The sequence below is a fragment of the Apium graveolens genome, chromosome 11 (genome assembly GCF_009905375.1).
Source record: "Apium graveolens cultivar Ventura chromosome 11, ASM990537v1, whole genome shotgun sequence".
Classification (NCBI taxonomy): Eukaryota; Viridiplantae; Streptophyta; class Magnoliopsida; order Apiales; family Apiaceae; genus Apium; species Apium graveolens.
Window position 1 is genome coordinate 158838792 of NC_133657.1, and position 7393 is coordinate 158846184.

Genomic DNA, 7393 nt, shown 5'->3' on the forward strand with positions numbered 1-7393 from the left:
TTTCCAATCAAGAACATTCAACCTATAAACCCTAATTTTAATTTTCCAGAATCAAACACCCTTTTCTATATGTTATTGAACTCGGTTTTTAACATATAATATACCAAAATGACCAGGAGAAAATTATCTACATGATTATACCATCAAATCACACAAACAACCTCAAGAACAAAAATTCATATTTTAATCCATAATTAATTCGAATTTAAATAATTAAATCAGAAAATTACCTTAATTTCTGGGGAAAAAAATGGTTGATTCAGAAGGAAGATTTCGAGAGCTTCGTTTTGATATGCTGCAGGCCCGAATCGGAGTTCGATAACGCCTTCATTCATACGTTTGATTCTCAAGAACGAATCGGTTTTTAGGGTTTTTTCTCTGTAATTACTATATTTTTACTGGTTGCAAATGAATAAACGAATAAAATGATATAAGAAATATGCTATTTATGTTTACTGAATATTGGTTCATTTTGGATCGTTAAATTAGTTACTTAGCCGCTAAGTAACTGCAAAAATGATCCGATTTGATACCCGTACTGGATAATTTTCCAAACCGGGATTCTTATAAAATACTTTATACGAAAATAACATAATATTATCCTGTCCTTTGAGAATACGGGTTTTGTTGATTCACCGAAATGATTATCGTATCGAAAATCTTGCGTCGGGCCGTGCACGGGTCAAACCGTAATCCGGATTGAAAAAGTCAAAACACGGAAAATGTCCGAAATTAGAAGATTAGGTTAGATGGGAGTTTCAGAAGAGTTTCGGGTTGTAAAAACGTAAAAACGTATGAAGTCGGACGATTCCCTCCAGTTTAAGATTCATAAACCTATATCTATTCATTGTACCGGGTATATATGGTCTAATCAGTTTATGAAATTGAATCTATGAAACTGACTAATGTTTAGGAAATTAGAACAAAGTATATAATATTGGCTTACATTGTATTATTATACACATTATTGAAGATTTATATCTAAACAGGATACTCAGACATCATGTTGGTAGCTATTGCTTTATGCTTAGACATATCGAATAGTTGTAAATCTTCTTAGCATACCTCAAGAATTTCAAAAAACTTCTTACAAATAGAGCGCGAACCTACCTCTGTTTTTATGTAAATTTTAGTAGGCATCTTAGAAGTATAACTTGTCTGTTGTTCTAGTTATAGTTATATGTTCTTTCTTATTTCATTATTAGCTTTAAGTATAACTTCCTCCTAGCATCTTTTGATCAACTACATATGCAATTTATGCTTCATATGATATTTTATACAGGTTGAATCTGGAAAGCTGGTGTTGGAAGTAGCGGAATTCAACTTGGAACAAGAACTCAAAGGACTTGTTGATATGTTTTCCGTCCAATGTATTAATAACAAAGTTGAGATTTTTCTAGGTCTTTCAGGTATACCTGAATTACACATTACTGTATTTTTTAATTTACTGCAATTTTGTGCAGAGTTGTGCAGATTTTTGCAAACCTCGTCAGCAATTCTATTAAGTTTACAACATGTACGTTTACCCTTCTCCTTTTCTAGTGTGAAAATAGATAGTACAATATTACAATTACAGCAAACAAGGCACTGCATAATTGAAGAATGGAGTATAGAAAATCTAAGACTAAAAGCTATATAAAATTTTACAATAAGTCATTATTAGTATCTGTGCATACATAGCCTGAGTTTATGTTATTTTAAACTTCCCCTTAGATATATTAAAGCAAAACTTCACCGTCGATAATTTTATAAATTTATAATATAAACAATGATCAATAATGTTAGCAGATCAAGTTTGAAATGACTAGTTCTCTGGGGAAAGTTTGTGTAACTTGTAACAGTTACGGTTTTCTGGCTTGCAGCAGGAAACATTGTTCTTCAAGGATGGTGTGAGAATAGTAATGCCAGGCCAGCTTCCTTTTCTCATACAGATTCAATATTACCTAATATAACACATGACGAAAATTTATGGGAATAAGACAACCAATTGATTCTCTGCTTCGAAGTTGAGGACACTGGATGTCGTATAATTTCTTAGTCTCTTAAAAACAAGACTGATTTAGCATAGCCAAATCAAATTTATCATCCAAGTACTGCAGGTCATCATTTATACCCCACATTGGTGTGTGTATATTTATAATTATTTAGTTTTTGCAGGAATTGATCCAAGCAAACGGGAATCTGTATTTGAGAGCTTGGAGCAAGCCGATCCTTCAACAACTCGATTGTAAGCTATCTTAGAATCTCGATTACATATTGTAGGAGCTTTTAGTAAAAAAATAGTGCAACATGTAATGTACAAGTTTTCAATTTTGTTATCATTTTGCTGAAGGTTCCCAATTTTCTGAAACTTCATAATTTTCAGGCATGGTGGAACTAGGCTTGGTCTATGCATTGTCCGGACCTATTGGCGAGCTCTTAATTTCATGCTTTTGTCCTGATAAAAACAAGTGCAGGAAATGAGAATATAGACTTTGCATCCGATGAAAAAAAATAAGTCGTCAAATATTACATGTCACCTGCCTTGCCAGGTGAACATTTTAAACTCCTCTTTCTCTGGAATACATATTGTCCTTAATTTTTTATGAATTGGGCGGTCTAATGATCTGTGAAACTTCTACTTTAAAACAAAGGTGATATGTACAATGATAATGTGATATATATAAAAACAACAATCCTGTTAGGTACCATGGTATCTTTGTATATTTCGTTCACTGTTTCCCTTCTTTTCTTTAATCCATGCGGATAGAAATGAAGAAAGCCTTAGTGACCTACATCTTGGTAAATTATAATTTACAAGCAATCGGCCTTGAACAATACTTCAAAAGTAATCCCTTTTTTGTCTATTAAGTAATAGTCTTTCTAAACCACTTGCGGCAGTCTGTTCCTGCAAAGAAACTTGTCTGATCTAGATTAGAAGAGTGGATGTTAAAGCATCAAACTTAGGCAGTTATCATTTTACCTACATCTAGTTATAGCTATCTGGATAGGCTGGTAGAGTGTTTTTTTGTTTTGCTGTATGTATATTGTATCTTAAATTTTTTTAGGTACTATAATGGCAATGGATATCTTGTGAGATTTTAACAGTAACCTTGTGAAATTTTAATGCAGGTTTTTCTTGCACTTAGTGGAAAATTGGGTAGCTTGATTGTGTCCAGTTGGCTGCAAAAGTTATAGCAGCGGGAGATGGTATGCAAGTAGTTAATGCATTACACTTTCAACCCAAGCCAGAAAGTTATGAAGATGAATGTTTCCAGACAGATGACAAACCATGTAATCAAACAGAAGAATCTGACTTCCCGGTGTACGATTTAATCCTTATGGATTGTCAGGTAAAACTTGACCTATATGCCTACATTTACTTTTTCCTTTGGAGAAGTAGTCCCGTTATGTCAACATTTTGATATAATCTAGTAATGCAACATGGAGTGGGGTCTAAGTATAGAACACTTTCCACAGTGAGCTCAAAAATTTGCATATATTTTATTGTCATGAGGTCTATATATATATACACATTTGATCATTATTTTAGACTAACAGTTACATTGTATAAATTGTATACTTATGCAACCTCTATTGTAAACCAGATGCCAACTATAGATGGATATGAAGCAACAAAAGCTATTAGAAGATCAGAAATAGGAAGCACTTTGCACATTCTTATAGTCGCGCTGACTACCCATGCAATGTCATCAGATGAAGCCAAGTGCCTAGAAGTTGGCATGGATGCATATCTAACAAAACTGATTGATCGTAACTTGATGGTATCCACCATTCTTTCTTTGACGAGGAGAGTAATTTAGTTCAAACATCAAGCTATGTAATAACCACAAAAGGTTAGCTGATACCAATACACCTCATATCTTTGTAGAGCCTTGAGTAATACCACTGGTATGGGAACTATATGCTTTTGCAAACTTTAGTGGTCTCTTATGTTGGTAAATTTTAGACGTATATTAAGTTGTATAACTTTTAGTTGGAATATGGAGATGAATATGGATGGGTGGATTGGTTTTTGGTTGTAGATATGGATGTTGGTTGTTTGTTGGACGTCGGAATGGTTAGATGTTAGTTTTCGGAGAATGCGGTTGGATTTTGGTTGTAGACATGCAAGTTGATTTAGTATATAATTTGGTTGTTTGTTGGATGTTCATTTGGTATTTTTTCTGCTTTTTCTGGGTTTATGCACAGGCTTATTTTAAAAAAAATAAGAACTCCAACATCGGTTCTTGTTATAAAACTGATGTGAATCAACTAAAAACACATCACCTACTCAAACTAAAAACGATGCCTAAACCAAGAAAACAAATCAAATTATTGGAAAGAAAACGATGTCTACAATGTTAAAACACATCGCTTTGTGCAAGTATATAAAAGTAAACGAAAGAAAACCGATGTTCAAGTAGAGTTTCACATCGATTCTTCGAACAAAACTGATGTTATTGTACATGTCTAACATCGGTTTAGCAAATGAACCGATGTAAAATAAGGACAAAGACATCTATTTGTTTAAGAATCTGATGTCTATCAATTAAAAGTGCTTCCCTGTTATATGTTTAAAGTGCTATTTAAACTCCTAAATACCATTTTTGATAATCTAGTTTTAACATTTTATTCAAAAAGGGCTAATTATACATCAGTTTGCTAAAAAAACCGATGTATGTGTACATCTTTAACATCGGCTAAAAAACGATGTTAAAGACCCCTACCTTTCTCTACACATGCGAAGACATCGGTTTGAAAAAAAAAAGACATCGGTTATAAACCGATGTCTAAGGGCATTTTTCTAGTAGTGAATTACTTCTTCCCCTTCTCTTTTTGTTGTATTTATTATACCTTTTTGAAGTCTTCTTTCTGAAGATTACTTTTTTATTTTAGGTGCAGGTCAATCTTTGAAATTATTGTTAGAGAGTGGAGTTTTGGCTGAGATGGACAAGGCCATGATGATGTTTGTTAAGAAGTCGAGGGCTGGGGCTGTTGACATGCCGAGAGTTGATGAAAATACTTCATCGAAGACGATTTCTATTGAGATTTTAGACAATCACGGAAATAAAGTTGTTGGTGGATCTGAGCACGTTACTTGTGAAGGAACGGGGAATGCTTCTCGGAAAAGGTCACGAAGTGTAGCTGTTGAGACCCCTGAGGTCGCTGGTAAGAAGATTTGTGAAGTTGCTGCACGCAGTGGTGTGAACAGGACCCTAATATTGATTGGAAATCGGGGGATTATGTTCCCTACTGTTGATGCCGAGGCGAGCCAAGAAGTTATTCATATGGAGATTCGTCCCTCTGAGAGGTGGCTTGCTGGTACGGCTCCTTTGCGGGCTTTCCTTGTCTTCAATCTGCCTCAAGATTCCAGCGCTTATGCTAAGAGGTCTAGATCTGAGCTCGTTGATTGATGCCTGGGGAGAGCTGGGAGGGTAAGCATAATTTTATCGTATATTTATTCGGTACCTATTTATTTTACGTACTTGTAGATGCACCTTTTCCATCATACTGACTTGATGTCTTCCTTTCTTGTGGTTTATGTCTAAGCAATATCTATCCGATGTGATGCATATTCTTGAAGAATATAAGACTGATGAGAGAAGGAGTTCTTTATCGGAGGTTGAGGAGGAACGGGATGTGTTGAAGGGAGAAAAAAAGAAGCTTGAGAATGATTTGAGTGAAGCTAAAAGTCGAAATGTCGAGCTTTCGAAAGCTAATTCAAGTTTCCGGGCCAAGGTATGTTACTGTTTTCATTTTTCTTTTCTTCTTCCTTTTTATTTTTTATTGTTTATTTATTAGTATATATATACATTCACCAATATTCTTCCCTTCGTATTTTTGTATTTTTAAGCATATTATTATTGTAAGCCCTGTGTTTTTGATACGCATATAAGTGAACTAGAGTTGTCCAATGATCGACTGACCAAAGGGTCGGAGGAAGTTGGGTCTCGAGTGAAGAGCCTTGAGGCCTCGCTTGTGAAGAGACAAAGAAGCGTGAGGCTTTAGAGGCCGAGCTTATTGTTCTTCGCGAGAAGACTGAGACCTTAGAGACTGAAAATCTGAATTTGAAGTTGGAGGTGGAGAAAGGTGTCGAAGATATAGTCGGGGCCCTCGGAGATGGATACGGGCGTTATAAAGACTCGTGTATTTTTGAATTATTTAAATATATAATTGTGGAAGTATTAAATAAATAAAGTATGTGTATAGTTTTTGTCAGCTCAGTTTTATTTAATTATTATGTATGCGTGATTTATGGTGTACCGGGTTGTCCCCGAAATAAATTATGGAATTGTATTGAATTGTTTCTACTTTTAAAAGTAAATTTAATGTAAATTTATTTGTATAAATATGTGGATTCTCTCTAAATTGTTTTAATGGTTTTATAATTACAATAATATTTTTGGGATTTTATAAATATTTAGAAATCAATATTTCATTAATTATTTACCCCTGCATATTTTCTGATTGCATTTATTTATAAAATCTGTATTTAATTTTAGAATTCTTCAAAAATTATGAAACTCATATTTATTTAAGTTTGGAATATTCCGAGATTTTTAAAATTATTCTGGAAATTTTCGGGATTAATTTCATCCGCGCGTTGTTTCGTTTAATTGTTAAAAGCAGCTATAAACTGCATTTCGGAAATTATTTTAAAATTTGGAAAATTACGTTTTTGTGTACTCCGGGATATTTCTGACATTTTAAAACTATTTTCGTAATTTTTGGAGCTTGTTTTATTCGCACTTCGGTCCGATAATTTCGAATTTCAGGGCAAATCAGGCCCTTAAATCTTCGTATTTATCACAAAAATAACGTGTCAGCCTCTCAGTATTTGCATTGCCACGTGTTGTATGCAGAGGAAAGGAAAATAAATAATAATAATAATAATAATAATAATAATAATAATAATAATAATAATATAAACAACAGGAGGGTTTCCCCTTTTCCCTTGTTCCCTCGGCTTTGTGTTGTTGTCCCTCTCTCTCGCCTCGAATCTCCTCTCTCTTCGATCTTCTTGCTGTTGCTCTTGCTCGTCTCCGGTTGCTTGCTTACGGCCTATTTCCGGTGAGCCGCCGCCTTGTGCTTGGCTTAGCTGCTTCTGTGATTCTATTATATGCATATATATGTATATATACCTTTGTGTATATATGTGTACGATATGTGTAGTGATTGTGTGTGCGTGTGTTAGTGTTTGTGTGTGGGTGTGGTTGTGCTTCCCTACCATCCCTGTGTTTTTCTGATTGCTTTGATGCGGTTATGTGGTGGCGCGTTGCGCGTGTTGCCCTGTTTCGTTGGTTGCGTTTGGTTCGATTGATTTGGATTAATTCGTATTATTTTATTAATTGCAGGGAATTATGACTATAATTCGTGATATAAATAATTTTGGGCAATTAATTTTTAATCG

General features: G+C 34.3%; 1 long non-coding RNA gene across 6 annotated transcripts; it reads left to right on the forward strand.

Annotated features, from left to right (window-relative positions):
- Window positions 1-913: 913 nt before the first annotated feature.
- LOC141698179 (uncharacterized) lies at window positions 914-4139 on the forward strand. Of its 6 annotated transcripts, none has more exons than XR_012564973.1 (7): window positions 914-1122; window positions 1283-1370; window positions 1464-1516; window positions 1863-2227; window positions 2366-2531; window positions 3112-3332; window positions 3588-4139. It is a non-coding gene; the product is annotated as an uncharacterized LOC141698179 (long non-coding RNA). The 6 variants fall into 6 exon arrangements; XR_012564974.1 differs by having other exon boundaries at window positions 1474-1516; XR_012564970.1 differs by having other exon boundaries at window positions 916-1370.
- Window positions 4140-7393: the final 3254 nt, after the last annotated feature.